This window comes from Bos grunniens, chromosome 4 (genome assembly GCF_055505025.1).
Source record: "Bos grunniens cultivar Pamir isolate PY7600 chromosome 4, Bosgru_T2T1.0, whole genome shotgun sequence".
In the NCBI taxonomy this organism is placed as follows: Eukaryota; Metazoa; Chordata; class Mammalia; order Artiodactyla; family Bovidae; genus Bos; species Bos grunniens.
Genome location: NC_141168.1, coordinates 35,416,920 through 35,431,834, shown reverse-complemented (window position 1 = coordinate 35,431,834; position 14,915 = coordinate 35,416,920). Strand labels below are relative to the sequence as shown.

The window sequence follows — 14,915 nt, the reverse complement described above, 5'->3', positions numbered from 1 at the left end:
AATACCATGGAAAATTTGATGACAAGTTTTCCTGTTCACTATTGAAGAATTTGCTGGTGGCTCAGATGGTAAAGAATCTATCTGCAGTGTGGGAGACCCAGGGGGGTCAATCCCTGGGGCAGGAGGATCCCCTGGAGAAGGGAATGGCAATCCACTCCAGTATTCTTGCCTAGAGAATTCCATGGACAGAGGAGCCTGGTGAGCTACAGTCCATCGGGTCATAAAGAGTCGGACACAACTGAATGACTTAACAGTTTTCACAACATTGAAGAATTAAGGCAGTGCCATTCAAATTAAACAATTCTGTAGTTTCTCTGCCTCAATTATGAAATTTTCAGAGAGATTTGAAATCTCATGAAAATGAAATATAGACAGTGATTTTATATTCTATAGTTCTAAATTTTCTGACTAGTGTAATAAGGCCAGAAATATACAACAGTTGAAATAGTTCATTCTACTACTAGCTTATTTGTGGTTAAAAAAGTTTTCATAATTAGCATAGTTTTGTTGAAAGAGCAGATTGAAAGTATTTTTAAAAATTGTCTACAATTGCCTTTTTGAGTAGGTTTTTTTCTTTCCTTTTTCCATCTATCCTGGAGGAGAAGCCTGTCTGTTTTAGCCTGGGATTACATTTTTTTTTATTAAATGTAATTTTTAGCAATTCTTCATCAATATATAGTTGTTTGACCTGTATATGTGTTTATTATTACTTCAGTGGGTACTCCTTAGTTTATTCAGGTAACAAATATTTAAACAAAATTTTAGAGGGAACTAAAAGGTAAAGTATTTGTGACCAAAGATGTTGTACTGTAAATGAGCATTTTATGATTCTGATTTGGTTATGACCTGGTTTACTTCCTCATACAATATAGTTTAGTGTGTGTACAGTTTAGTGTGTGGGTTGAGAAAGAAGGCAGATTTAGACTAAAGGTTAAGATAATTAATTATATCCCCTATTACTGTTTTAAGATGTTCCTTAGTTGAATTACTGCAAGTTCCTCCATATAGTTCTCTCTCTGCCCTGTGTCAATTTCATCTTCCAAATTGCCAAGAAGTTAAGCTTCTTAATATATACTTTGATCTTAATTAAGAGACTTTCTTTAAAGATCACACATTGCTTTTCAGATAGAATTTAGACTGTGTAATGGGCAACCTGTGTTCTTTCTTATATAGCCTCTGCTTTTCTTTCATCCTCAAGGCCTGTAACACATCTTCTGAATTACTAAAGCACTTCTCCTAAAAGCACTTTGCCCTTTGGCATTTCCATACCATTAGACTTTGTGTTTCTTTTGTCTGGATGAACATCTCCCCCTTCAACTACCCTACTGTATTTTAACAGTCCTTTAAGATAAAAGTCTGCTAGTTGAGTCTGTCTTCTATATCCCCAAACGTGAAACCCACATATAAGTAGGGCCAGCTGTACTGTGCCACTTTATATCAGGGAGTGGAGCATCCATGAATTTTGGTATCTCTGGGGTCCTAGAATACAGCATGAGGATCTAGGAGCCAATTCTTCCCTCCACTGTATTTGTTCTGATGATCTTCACCAATCCTTATCTATTCAGGCCAAAGTACTAGCTCTTTTCAGGATTTGAAGACCTTGCACCTTTCTGAAAAAGAAACGTATCCCTGCCTTTTAATCATTTCTCACATCAGAAACTAAGCTTATTCAGATGAGCAGTCACTTGCCTCACATCTGACGTTGGCAGAGGGCTGGGAACCTATTAGATGCACGACACATGGTTTGGTTTTGTTTTCATTTTTTATTTAGTTGTTTGATGAGTATTCCACAAACTCTGAATTAAAATCTTGAAAGTCTCTTAGACTATAGTATTTATGATTTGTGTAAATACTCTTTGTTTCCAGTGGAACATACATTTTTGAAGGAATAAGTAAAACAGCTATATTTTCTTCACCAAACACTATTAACAATAGCATCTAAGTAAGAATTATTAATTGAGGACTTCTGTCCATACCACTTCTAACCAGAATATCCTTGGCAATTCAGATTCCTTCTGTCTCCTATATGTAAAAGCTGTGTGGCACATTGCTTATCACATACCATGCAAAGTCTTTTTAGAAGAAAGACTCATTGTTCAGTTCTATTCCTTGTCAGTTTAAATGTACCAGAGCAATGGAAATATGCCTTTTCAATATGGTACATGAATTTATACCAAGGCTTGATAACTGTCGGAAATCCTGAATTCATCAGAGACTGCATTATTTTTATGTAGATAAAAAGATATAGTTCTCCACTCTATTACATAAATTGTCATCATAATATTACAGTTAAAATTAATGAACCATTCTCTGGCATTTGAAAAGCCAGTTATCATAGAGTTTTCCTGATGAAGCTCAAGTTTATAAATGAATTAAGTCTGTGTGGTTGTTGCAACAATCATGAACTTATTTTTCAACATTACAAAATAACCCCTTTCTGCCCCCAACAAAGGCTGGCATGACCTAAAAAAAGTAACCAAGTTATATTTAATCAAACTAAGTTATATAGGGCTTTAAGGGAAAAATAATCCTATGAGGAATATTAATTGTTTTAGCAAATATTTCTTACTTAAATGTGAATATTTGCCTTAAAACATACTTTGTTTTTTCTACCTTTTAATCAGTCTCAACCAAGCATACACACTGCCATACCCTTGGTATATATGACTATATGTCGAATTACATCATTTGATATGCCTTTCTTGTCTCTCAAATAAGAAACTATCTTTTACAGTATCAAGCAATATTTTCAGTGACTTTTATATATATTCCATTGCCTCCTTTTGAAATTCCATTAATTTTAGATGAATTTCAAGTATCAAAAAAGGCTGTTGAGTAGGGGGAAGGTCACACAACGTGTGAGCTAAGAACCCAGTTATAAATAAATAATCCTTGCAAAAATCTTTTATCAGCTTTTGAGGAAATGCCAGATTTTCTTTGCCTTATTAAGAGAGTATGTTATTGAAAAACCTCATTTATAGTCACTGAATGATAATTGTCATCTCCCTATTGTTATTTTTAAATATTTCTCTTATTTTATATAAAAATAAACATAGTTAAATACAAAATAATTTATAACAGGGATATAAATATAAAACAAGTTGTTATAATTTATATATATATTGATATATGCATTCTATTAGAATCACTAGATCAGAAATATCAGGAACTCTGAAATATTGAGTTTGAGCCTATTGACACCATTTATATCAGTTCATTAGCTAATTCTGTCTGCCTTTCAAGAATCATGAAAAATATTGGTCTCTATCAGTTTTAGCTTAACTGGATGCTAAAATGACAGCATTAAAAAATTCACCAATACTAAGTTTTTAAGAGATTTGTACATGTTTATTGTTCCTTTTAAATGACTTTGATGACTTACTAAATTTTTTATTTTTGTCCAGCTTTTCTGGTAGTATGGGTAGAAACTATAGCTCAGGTATTCTCTCTCACACAGGAGATGGGCTTTTTAGTGTATGTCTTCTATTCACTGGAGAAGGCAATGGCACCCCACTCCAGTACTCTTGCCTGGAAAATCCCATGGATGGAGGAGCCTGGTAGGCTGCAGTCCATAGGGTCACTAAGAGTCTGACAGGACTGAACGACTTCACTTTCACTTTTCACTTTCATGCATTGGAGAAGGAAATGGCAGCCCACTCCAGTGTTCTTGCCTGGAGAATCCCAGGGACGGGGGAGCCTGGAGGGCTGCCATCTATGGGGTTGCACAGAAGTCGGACACGACTGAAGCGACTTAGCAGCTTCTATTCACAGTGTCTCTTAATATTTTGACTTAAGTTGAAGTGAGGATGTTTTCAAATTAGAGTTAGATTTTTTGGCTAACATCAGATGTTGTATTCAGGAAACTGAACTCTGAAAACTTGGGTTCAAATTCTAGCTCAGGTCATACATCAGCTGTGTTTTTAGACAGATCACTTACCTTCTGTAAAAGTTAACTTTGTCCTCCTAAATCTGAAAGTAATCATCTTAACTTAATTCCCCCTGAGAGGTTTTAGAAGGATCAGAGAAATATGGGGTATAGGTTTAATTTTTAAAGCAAATTATATGTAGATGAAGTATTTGTCATAGAATGTTACAGTTCATTCCTTAATTTGGTGCATAGAAAGTACATCCAGAGAAGGCAAACAACTGCAGGTTGATGGACTCAAAATTATAAAGCCAGGAGGGGTTTATGTTAGGATTGGTAAAGTTTGATTTTTCCCATCCCTTGACTAGCTCTTTATCCTCTTTAATTTCCAAAATCAGTGAGCAATATGTTAGTAGTTTTCCTAGACATGACAGTTTTTAAAAATACCAATTTTGTATACCTGGCATTCCCTACTCTCTGACCTTAATAAAGGAAGGAATGTATACGGTCAAGGCAGTGTATTAAGGGGTCAAACATAAGTTTATATTCAGGCTTGCCACTAAGATTCTTAAACTCCCTGTCTTATTTCTATTTGTGAGTGGGGGCCAGTATATTTGTTTTGTATTATTTTTTAAATGGCACATATTTTAGGACTTTATAGTATTCTATTATATTTCCATGGCTTTGCCTATACTATCCTGTCTGGAATGATCTTACCTGATCTGTCCACCTAGAAAACCTCTGTATATCCTTTCCATTTTATCTCAAAAGGTGTGGTGTCCTCAGTTTGCCTTCTGTAATGCAGTCAGACAGCTTAGGTGTCCCTCTCCATATGCTACCCTACATATGAAATGTCACCCCCTCTAGAGCTGTTATTATTGGTTCATTTTTCTTTTATTTTTTGCTTACCCTTTTCCCAACCAGACTGTATACTTTTAGAAGAAAGAGAATGATGCATAGAAAGTACTAGATAATTACTTAGTAAATGAGTGAATATAAGAAACATCTAATATAGTCTGTATCTGTGTGTATATATATGTGTGTGTATATATATATATATATAACTTGAATTTTAAAATAAGACTTTAAAAGCATTTATATATGCAATAGTTAAAAATATATCTTATGATTACTACATGCCATGATTTCCATTTTTAGGAATAAAAAGAAGGCTAGTTAAAAGTGCAGAAATACATAAAAAAACACATATTATATTGCTTTTTTTCAATAAGTATGAATTTTGACAAAGATATTAGGAATAGAAACTTTAAACCAGCAATCACAAGTTTGTATATCTCCTTTGATTAAACTAATACCAGCTGAAATGAAAGTTTTTTCCCCATGGAATATTTTGTGGGAATTAGGAATAAACTGCCTTTTAATTAAGGTATCTCAATAAATGGTACATCTATATCAGAAATTTCTTTAGTGGCCCTCTATTGTCACAAATATAGATCTTAAGTAAGTGTATGTGTGTGTGTGTGTGTGAGAGAGAGAGAGAGAGAGAGAGAGAAAGAGAGAGAGTTAGTCACTCAGTCATGTCTGACTCTTTGTGACCCTGTGAACGCCAGGCTGCTCTGTTCATGGGATTTTCCCAGGAAGAACACTGGAATGGGTATCTATTCCCTTCTCCAGGATATCTTCCTGACCCAGAGATTGAACCTGGGTCTCCTATATTGCAGATGGATTATTTACCGTCTGAGCCCCCAGGGAAGCCCTTTTAAGTAAATACAGTAACTTAACTGAGTACAATATGATGCAGTATAATAATTGTATAAGTCTTGCATTAACTGTAAAAGTTGCTTGAAATAATAGATGTTTTTATTAGGAAAAAACTACATGCAAAGCAGGTTTATAGAAATTTGATTTTTTTACTGCATTACCTAACCCTATAAATCTTTTGGTATAATCTGCTTTCACATAACTGTAAGAGCTCACTATTAAGTAATAGTTCAAAAACGCAAACATCTAAAAAATGTGACACGAAATATAGAAAGTTTCCTTGAATATTTTGCTTTTTTTTGTTGTTTGACTCTTATTTCATAAAGAATATGTAATGTCATATACTAGAACTATTCTAAGAATCATTACAAGAATGATAAAATCTTAGTTGTAATATTGCTTTTCTCAGTAGCAAATGGCTCATATCTTCTGTAATCTAAGCAGGAAATTTATATCCGTGTTTAAGAGGAGAACTCATTTGTTACTGCAAATATAATAAAACGGAAATAAGGCCAGGAAATTTTAATAGTTATTTAAAAGGAGGTAGATCTCTACCCATGCATATTTTTGATATAAGAAAGGTTTAGTGTGCTTTTTCTTCAAGGTTAACTCTTTCCTAAGAATGGGGGAAGAAAGATGATTCTGACATATAGCATAGTCAAGGAAAGCAAGACAGTGTATTTTCTATGAACCATGGAATTTCCAATGTCAGTAATGTAATTGAGTTTGAAAATGCCACTGATAATATTTTGGTTTTTGGCATGCAGCCATGGAAGAAGTCCTTCACCCATATATAATAACCTGTGTCAGGGAAATAAAAATGATTGCTGAATTATTATTATTACTCTTATTTTGTTGATGAAATAGTGGCACAGAAAAATTAGATAAGGTGTCATACTATAAAGTCACAATTGATCAATTTTAGCTTAAGTTTCATGACCCTAGCTTCCTTGCCAATTGACTATACTGCTTTCAAAAATGATATGTTAAATATTGTTTATTTCAATGAAATAAAATATATTCAAAAGTCTTTGGGTGACTTCCAAAGAAATTTTAAATTGGCCTTTCTTGAAATCATCCTTAAAATACCTGGACACATAATCCATTACTGTCTTGGCCTAGAAGTCTTTCTAAAAGATTTGTTTCTTATTCCTCCTTGTTGAGTACACATGAAAGTGAACTTTCCAAATGTCTTGAGTTAGATTATATGATATTCTGCCCAATAAAATGTAATTGGGGGAAATATGTGTGATGTGTGGGCAGGGGCAGAAAACACTACTAGCCGAGCCTCTTGTCCAAATGGGGGATGCACAAAGTCAAGTTGACCTCATGTGTCACAGGCACAGTAGTCCTAGAGTATTGCAGACATCAAGTCTATATCAATCAAATGTAAATTTTTCATTGACACTAATTATGATGTTATGATACTGAGCTTTGGTGGGGGCGGGGTTTGTTTGTTCCCAGAACATAATGTATACTACCCTGACATATATCTTACTTTCTGAAGGAAATATGATATAGGATAACTGCAATAAATGTGTTTACTATGTGAAAATATGAATTTATGAGAAAAGAACAAGATGGCAAACATCATAATGCCAGTTCAAATTGTAGATAGCTTTTAGAAATAATTATTGCACACAGAAAAGGACATCAGTGGTCATAACTATTTTATATGGGAATATTATAAAATCCTTACTAGAATTGCTTTACCAACATCATCATATACAGTACTATAAACAGGACCAGTAAGTCACATGTAATCATGTGACTAATCTGTGTATTGTGGGACAGTGCTGTCTTTGTTATTCGTATATGTCTTTCCTCTACTCATTTATAAAGTACTGTATTTGTTCTAAGGTGAGTAGAGGATCTTTAGGTCAGGGGAATGTGGGGATGATAAATTGGTGCCTGAAAGCTTAAGGCCTGGCGTGGCTTCTGGTGCAGCACAGATTCCTTAGTCATATAACTTTGGGAAATAATTAAAAAAAAAAGCTGAAGAGTATAACACAGGATTTTAGAGCTACAGACTTACTACTGATATTACACTAAATATTTTTGTAAAGAAAATGCCCAGTTTTATATTGGCACTGACTACTTTAGAGATGAATCATGGCCACGGTATATATAAAAAGCTGATAAAGAAAAATAGTATAAGTCCATTCCCCAAATCTAAACTGAGACAGCATTGTGGCCTACAACATATAACCAGATTTGCAGATTTATATATGTGTATATACATTGTTTGGAGAAGGAAATATACATTATTAAAACTGTTTTAGATGCTGCTGCTGCTAAGTCGCTTCAGTCGTGTCCGACTCTGTGCGACCCCATAGACGGCAGCCCTCCAGGCTCCCCCATCCCTGGGATTCTCCAGGCAAGAACACTGGAGTGGGCTGCCATTTCCTTTTCCAATGCATGAAAGTGAAAAGTGAAAGTGAAGTCGTTCAGTCGTGTCCAACTCCTATCGACCCCATGGACTGCAGCCTACCAGGCTCCTCTGTCCATGGGATTTTCCAGGCAAGAGTACTGGAGTGAGGTGCCATTGCCTTCTCCAGTTTTAGATGCAGTTATCTCAAAAGCACTGATTTACCAACAATAGTGGTTTAATTAAATGGATTAAATTGCAAAATGATTTCTCAAGGAATTCTCAAAAGCACCAAAGATTTAAAGGTGTTAAAGAAAGTTTGAAGATATGAAAAATTCCCAGAATATATTGCTAAAGAAATCAGGTAACAAAATATTACACATAATACAATTCTTATTTCTTGAAGGTAATTATATACTATAATTGGTTTTTGCTCATGGGAAATGATTTCAAGTTTCATTGTTAATAATATGATACACAATGAAAATAAAACGTGTCAGATTTATTTGTGGCTACATTCTGCCAAATTCTTTATTATCATTTTAATTTGATATAATGGGAGGGATAAAAGAAAGCCTTTTTTTAAGTGTTAGATGGAAAAGTAAGTAGTAAATTAGTGATGATGGAATAATACTTAGAAATGTTTATAATTTCAGATATATCTGAGGAAGATTCAATTGTCCTCAGAAATAAGATCCTCCCAAATATTAGCCAGAAATATAGGCAAGAATTGGGCTTCCCAGGTGACGCTAGTGGTAAAGAACAATCCTGCCAATGCAGGAGACCTAAGAGACATATGTTCAATCCCTGGGTCAGGATGATCCCCTGAAGGTGGTCACGGCAAAATTATGAGTAAATGGTTTCTATGATGTATAATTGTAAGGTTTGATTAGATTGAAATTTTCTTTCTGGTAGAAAGAATTCTTAGGTATGTTAAAAAATTATATGTAAATATGACTATGCCATAAAATTTTAAGGAAGAAAAAAGAAGAAATTAGTACTTTCTTGTTTGGTTTCCCTAAAACTAAACAATGATAAAAGTCTAATGCATAAGTTTAATACTTATAGAAATAAGACTATAGTCAGTGGTTTTATGTGATTTACTTACTTGACTTTATAGTTTGCCTAGAATCCAATCAACTTTGTCATGCTGAACACATTTCATTTTTCCTTAAGTAGTTTGAAGAATATGTATAGCTAATTATGAAGCATATTCCAACTAGGATAAAGTTTTTTTTCTTTCTATTTTAATTTAAGAAAATAGGGAAATATTTTAAGATCTAAAAATATCCAATATTACTTTCCCCAGATAATCTCATTATCTGAATATGAGTCCAAGACCCTAATTGGTTAAATATTGATTAGGTCATTTAAGAGCACAAATTAAAATTTTATATAGCTAAATTTCCATGCTGGGTACAAAAACATGGTAAATTTGTTAAGCTACTGGAAGACTGCAAGCATAGAAAAGCATTCTATCTATTTTAGAATATTTATAACGCATTTTTTTGTCCCAAATGAAATAACAATGTTTACCACTAATAGAATTCAAATACAAATGTAATAACTTGGTAATTTTTTAAAGTCTAACTGCCACATGTTGTTGAAATTTCACTGTGGAACAGAAATATCTGCTCTATTATTCCTATAAACATTACTTTTTGCTACTCTGAGTTAATGACTAAAATTAATATGCAGATATACATGAGTATCTTTCCATGAGTATATTTTGTCATCCTTTCTTTTTTTCTTCTACTTTTATTGAGATATAATGGACATATAGTATTTCATATGAGATATAATGGACATACAGTATAAATTTAAATGGGGCGTCCCTCATAGCTCAGTTGGTAAAGAATCCACCTGAGATGCAAGAGACCCCGGTTTTATTCCTGGGTTGGGACAATCTGCTGGAGAAGGGATAGGTTACCCACTCCAGTATTCTTGGGCTTCCCTTGTGACTCAACTGGTAAAGAATCCGCCTGCAATGCAGGATACCTGGGTTCGATCTCTGGGTTGGGAAGATCCCCTAGAGAAGGGAAAGGCTACCCACTCCAGTATCCTGGCCTGGAGAACTCCATGGACTGTATAGTCCATGGGGTCCCAAAGAGTTGGCCACGACTGAGCGACTTTCACTTCACTTCATTTCATAAGTTTAAAGTGTATATGATTTAACTTACAAATATCATGAAGTGATTATATGATTCATGAACATTCACCATCTCATATAGATATAAAATCAAAGAAAGAAAAACCTATCTCCTTGTGATGAGAACTTTTAGGATTTATTCTCAATTTTCATATAGTATAACTTACAGCAGTGTTCATTGTATTACTATTTATCACTGTTGTGTATTACAGCTCTGGTACTTATTTATCTTATAAATGGAAGTTTGTACCTTTCAACTACCTTCATCCACTCTCCCCACTCCCATTCCCCTCACACTGGCCTCCGATAACTACAAATTTGATCTCTTTTTTATGAGATTGTGTGTTCATTTGTTTTTGAAGTATAATTGACCTACAACACTATGTTAGTTCTTTGTACACAACATAGTGATTTGAAATTTCTGTACATTTCAAAATGATCACCACGGTAAGTCTAGTTATCATTCATCCTGACTTTCATGTAACCAGAAAGTAGTGGCTAAGTAATAGTCAAATTGAAGTATATTGTAGTATTAAGACTTTGGGGATATTACTAAAAAAACCCCTATGGAAGCATTCCAAGGATTACTCTTGAGTTATGTTTTAGATCATCTTTCTATGTTCCTCAAGAATATTTGGTTTTAATAAATAGTGTATATTATACATAATCTTTCTTTTTTCCCTCATACTCAGAGTTTTCATATTAGCAGAGTCACTCAATGGATGTGTTTGCCAGCCACACCATGGCCATCGTCTCAAATGACATTACCTATTTGCCCATTAGTCACATCTAGGTTTTGTATTTTTTTAATTTTTGAACTTTGGAGCATAGCCTATTAACAGTGTTGTGATGGTTTAAGGTAAACAGTGAAGGGAGTTAGCCGTGCATATACATACATCCGTTCTCCCCCAGACTCCCCTCCCATCCAGGCTCCCACATTGCTTTGAGCAGAGTTACATGAAATCATATCTCAGTTTACGGCTCTGACCTGTGTGATTCTAAGGCATACATGTGGTTTTGTTTCTCTTGAAGAAAATATTTTAAGGGTGTAAAGGTTCAGATGTCATAGAATTGTCCTGAAATTTATTTTGAATAATATCCTACCACTTTTTTTTTTCAGTAAAATCATTTTCCCTTGAATTCTTAATGCATTATTTAAAGCTTATACTTCATTTTCTTTTCCTTTTTTCCTTGTTTTTTTATCAAGATTTTCTTTTTATCTTGTTACTCTGTGTCAGCCAACAGATCTAATATGCAAAGTTTGCTTTTATACTCACATTTATTCCTTACTGAATAAATAAAGAACTTTTCAGCACATTATGGTTATTTTTTGGAACAGTTTACTTGATAAATGTGAAAATATTAAATTTTTTTCTTTTTTGATTATCAAAGAGTGATTATTTAAACTATTAGAGGCTATTAAGTATATATATGAAACCAAATAGTGTTTCATGTATTAAGCACTAAATGCTCTAAAGTTTAGTCAGAAATCATGTATTTGTTGACATATGATGGCAAAATAAGGGACAGGACTTGACTTTAGCAAAACATCATTGAATATGTAAAAACAGACAAGCAACCTTTGGTCCCACATTTGATGTGTCGGTATAGAAAATGTATAAATATATGTACATACACACACATACACACAGATGTGTGTACCATATTACCCTCGTATGTCTCATCTCAGAAGAAAAACTAACAACGCAAAGCTTAATTAAAGAGACATTCTCTGGCAGTATTAAATAACCTTTAATTATTAAGAAGACAGCATTTTACCTTTTCATCTTATATTCCAGATCATCATATATGCTGGCTTATATGTAAATTGAACCGTATTAGTAAAACTAGATCTATCTACATTACCAATAGATTAAATTACATGAGGCTAAATGTAACAAAGTTTGTATATACAGATCTTCTTCAACTTATGTTGGAATTATGCTAATGAAAGTTGCTTCAGTTGTGTTGGACTCTTTGCAACCCTGTGGACTGTAGCTGCCACACTTATCTGTCCACGGGGATTCTCCAGGCAGAATACTGCAGTGGGTTGCCATGCCTTCCTCTAGGGGATCTTCCCCACCCAGGAATCGAACCCTCATGCATCCCTTATGTCTCCTACATTGGCAGGCGGGTACTTTACCACCAGAGCCACCTGGGAATCTACTTGTATGTTGTACAAGTATGTTGGAGTTAATACTCAATAAACTCACTGTAAGTTGAAAAATATAAGTAGAAAATGCATTTTAATACACCTAACCTGAACATCATAGCTTAGCCTAGCCTGCCTTGAAAGTGCTCAGAACATTTATATAGCCTACAATTGGGCAAAATCATTTAACACAAAGGATGATTCATAATAGAGTGTTGAATATCTCATGTAATTTATTGAATACTGTTCTGAATGTGAAAAACAGAATGGTTTTCTGGATATAGAATGGTTGTGAGTGCATCCGTTGTTTATCATTATGATTGCCTAGCTGACTTGGAGCTGCAGCTCACTGTTGCTGCCTTGCCTCATGAGAGTATCATACCACATATTGCTAGCCTGGGAAAAGATCAAAATTCAAAATTTGAAGTATGGTTTCTACCTACTTGCTTTCACACCATCATAAAGTTGAAAATTTCCAAGTTAAACCATCATAAGTCAGGGACTATCTGTATTGCATTCTGCTTCTCAGTTATGTATCTATTGATAAGTTTTATAAATCTTATATAAACAGGGAGCAAAAGACTGTCAACAAGTTAATATTTAGATAGTGGTACAGTAGTAGTTGCTGCTAGGTCTCAGTACAAATTGCTCCCCTTCCCTCCATCCATACGCATAATTTCAGTATGTATCTGATACTCCTGTGCCTGCATAACATGCTCTATAGTTTTACAATAAATTTTAGTGATACTATTTTTTGAAACTGGACATGTGTGTCAACTATCTATTGTTGCATAATGAACCACCCCCAAAACTTCATCACTCAAAACAACAAGTCACTCATTTTGCTCATGGGTCTGCTCTTCAGGCAGGATTCAGCAGTTAACAGCTGGTCTATGCCATGGTGCTCACCTAGGGCATCTGCACTGAAGGAGGGGGCTGAAGGAACCATGTCCAAGATGATGCATTCATGTGATTCTTGGGCTGGTTCAAGTATACAGAGTACTACATACCACTGGAAACTGTCCACTAGTTGCTGCTGCTGCTGCTGCTGCTAAATTGCTTCAGTCGTGTCCGACTCTGTGCGACCCCATAGACAGCAGCCCACCAGGCTCCCCCATCCCTGGGATTCTCCAGGCAAGAACACTGGAGTGGGTTGCCATTTCCTTCTCCAATGCATGAAAGTGAAAGTGAAGTCGCTCAGTCGTGTCCGACTCCACTAGTTGACTTGACCTAAATCTCTTTTACACAGACATACAAAATCTTTTAAGAACTTTGATTTTCCTGCCTGGAAGGTATTAGGCACAATATAGGTAACAGGCTAAGTGAATCTTTGCTTAAAAATAACACTCCTAGCCATTCTGAGAGCAAAATTCAGAACTGGTTCATATCACTGCTACTCATATTCAGGCAGTCAAATCTTAATAACATGGCCATATCTAGCTTAATAACATGGCCATATCTACCAGACAAGGCTGGTAGTGTAGTCTTGAGCAGGGAGTCCTTATGCCTAGCCAGAACTCTATTCTTGTACAAGAAAGAATGAATTTTTAGTGAAAACTAGCAGTCTTTCATAAATTCCCAGACTAATTACTCTTTCTTTTGTTTATATAAAGTAAGCAAAGATATTTGTACATAATTTCACTTAAAGCATGGATCCTACCATTTTGTAAGGATGAGTTTTTCTAATACAGAAATTCCCTATGTATCTCTGAATATCCCATGCCTAGATCTATGCCTTGAAAGAAAAAAAAAAAAGTGGTTGCTTAATAAACATTAGTTAAATGGCTGAATTTTCCAGCTTTCAAAACATCCACATTATCACCAATTATATTTGTTTACTCCCAAAGTAAGGAGACTTAGTACATAGATGAATACTGAAAAGGGGCAAATTTAACTTCTAATTTGGAATAGAAGAAAGACTACTCAATTCTTCCAAATTCTTAGTCAGTAAAAAAACAGCTATCAAAGCCAGTAACTCTGGCAGAAAAAAAAATGCCCAGTTCCAAGGGATTTGATGTTTTCGTATGTAGACTCATTACTGTTCTAGAAATAGCTGAACTGTGAGCAATGCCTAGCCAAAGACAACATTAAAGGTTTTGAGGAGAGAAAAGTTGTCTTGATATACACAGTTTCATTGGTCCTGTACCAGTATTTTCATATGTTTCTCCTTTCCTTTACAATTATAGCTCAGTTGGCTGGTGCACTGGTTTCCAGTCGTTCTGCATTGAGCTATTTTCATTCTAGCTCATAGTTATTTTCAGTCTCACCTGGAAATGAGTGCAGTGACCACCTGATGATACCGCTTCCATCTAGCCTTCTTTGTATTCCAAGATGGAGCACACGTTATTTTTGGTTTGACACTGCTTTGTATTGATTCTAAGAATTCAGTGCAAGACTTTCCTTTTTTTTTTTTTTTTTTTTTGTCTAGCCTCAGGAGTCTGTCAGAATGACATAGCCATTAAAATGTAGGTTTGACAGTAGCACAAAGTCAGAAGCATTTGTACATTGTTTATGCCAGGAGTTGCTGCACTCAGATTTCAACTTGGAAGATGACTCTAGAATAGTTCAGGATATAGAAGTATTTCTGAAGAGTTAAGCATATTTATTTTTATGTTTGTTCCACATCCATTTGTGAGATGTTTTATATGGTCACATGTAA

The 14,915-nt window shown here is 34.6% G+C and overlaps 1 protein-coding gene and 1 long non-coding RNA gene across 4 annotated transcripts in view; both read left to right on the top strand.

The window, feature by feature from the left end:
- The window catches only part of KCND2 (potassium voltage-gated channel subfamily D member 2), a 568,410-nt gene that overhangs the window by 132,784 nt on the left and 420,711 nt on the right, over positions 1-14,915 (top strand). The window lies entirely within an intron of this gene.
- The window catches only part of LOC147373928 (uncharacterized), a 120,498-nt gene that overhangs the window by 18,228 nt on the left and 87,355 nt on the right, over positions 1-14,915 (top strand). The gene's annotated exons all lie outside the window — the stretch shown is intronic.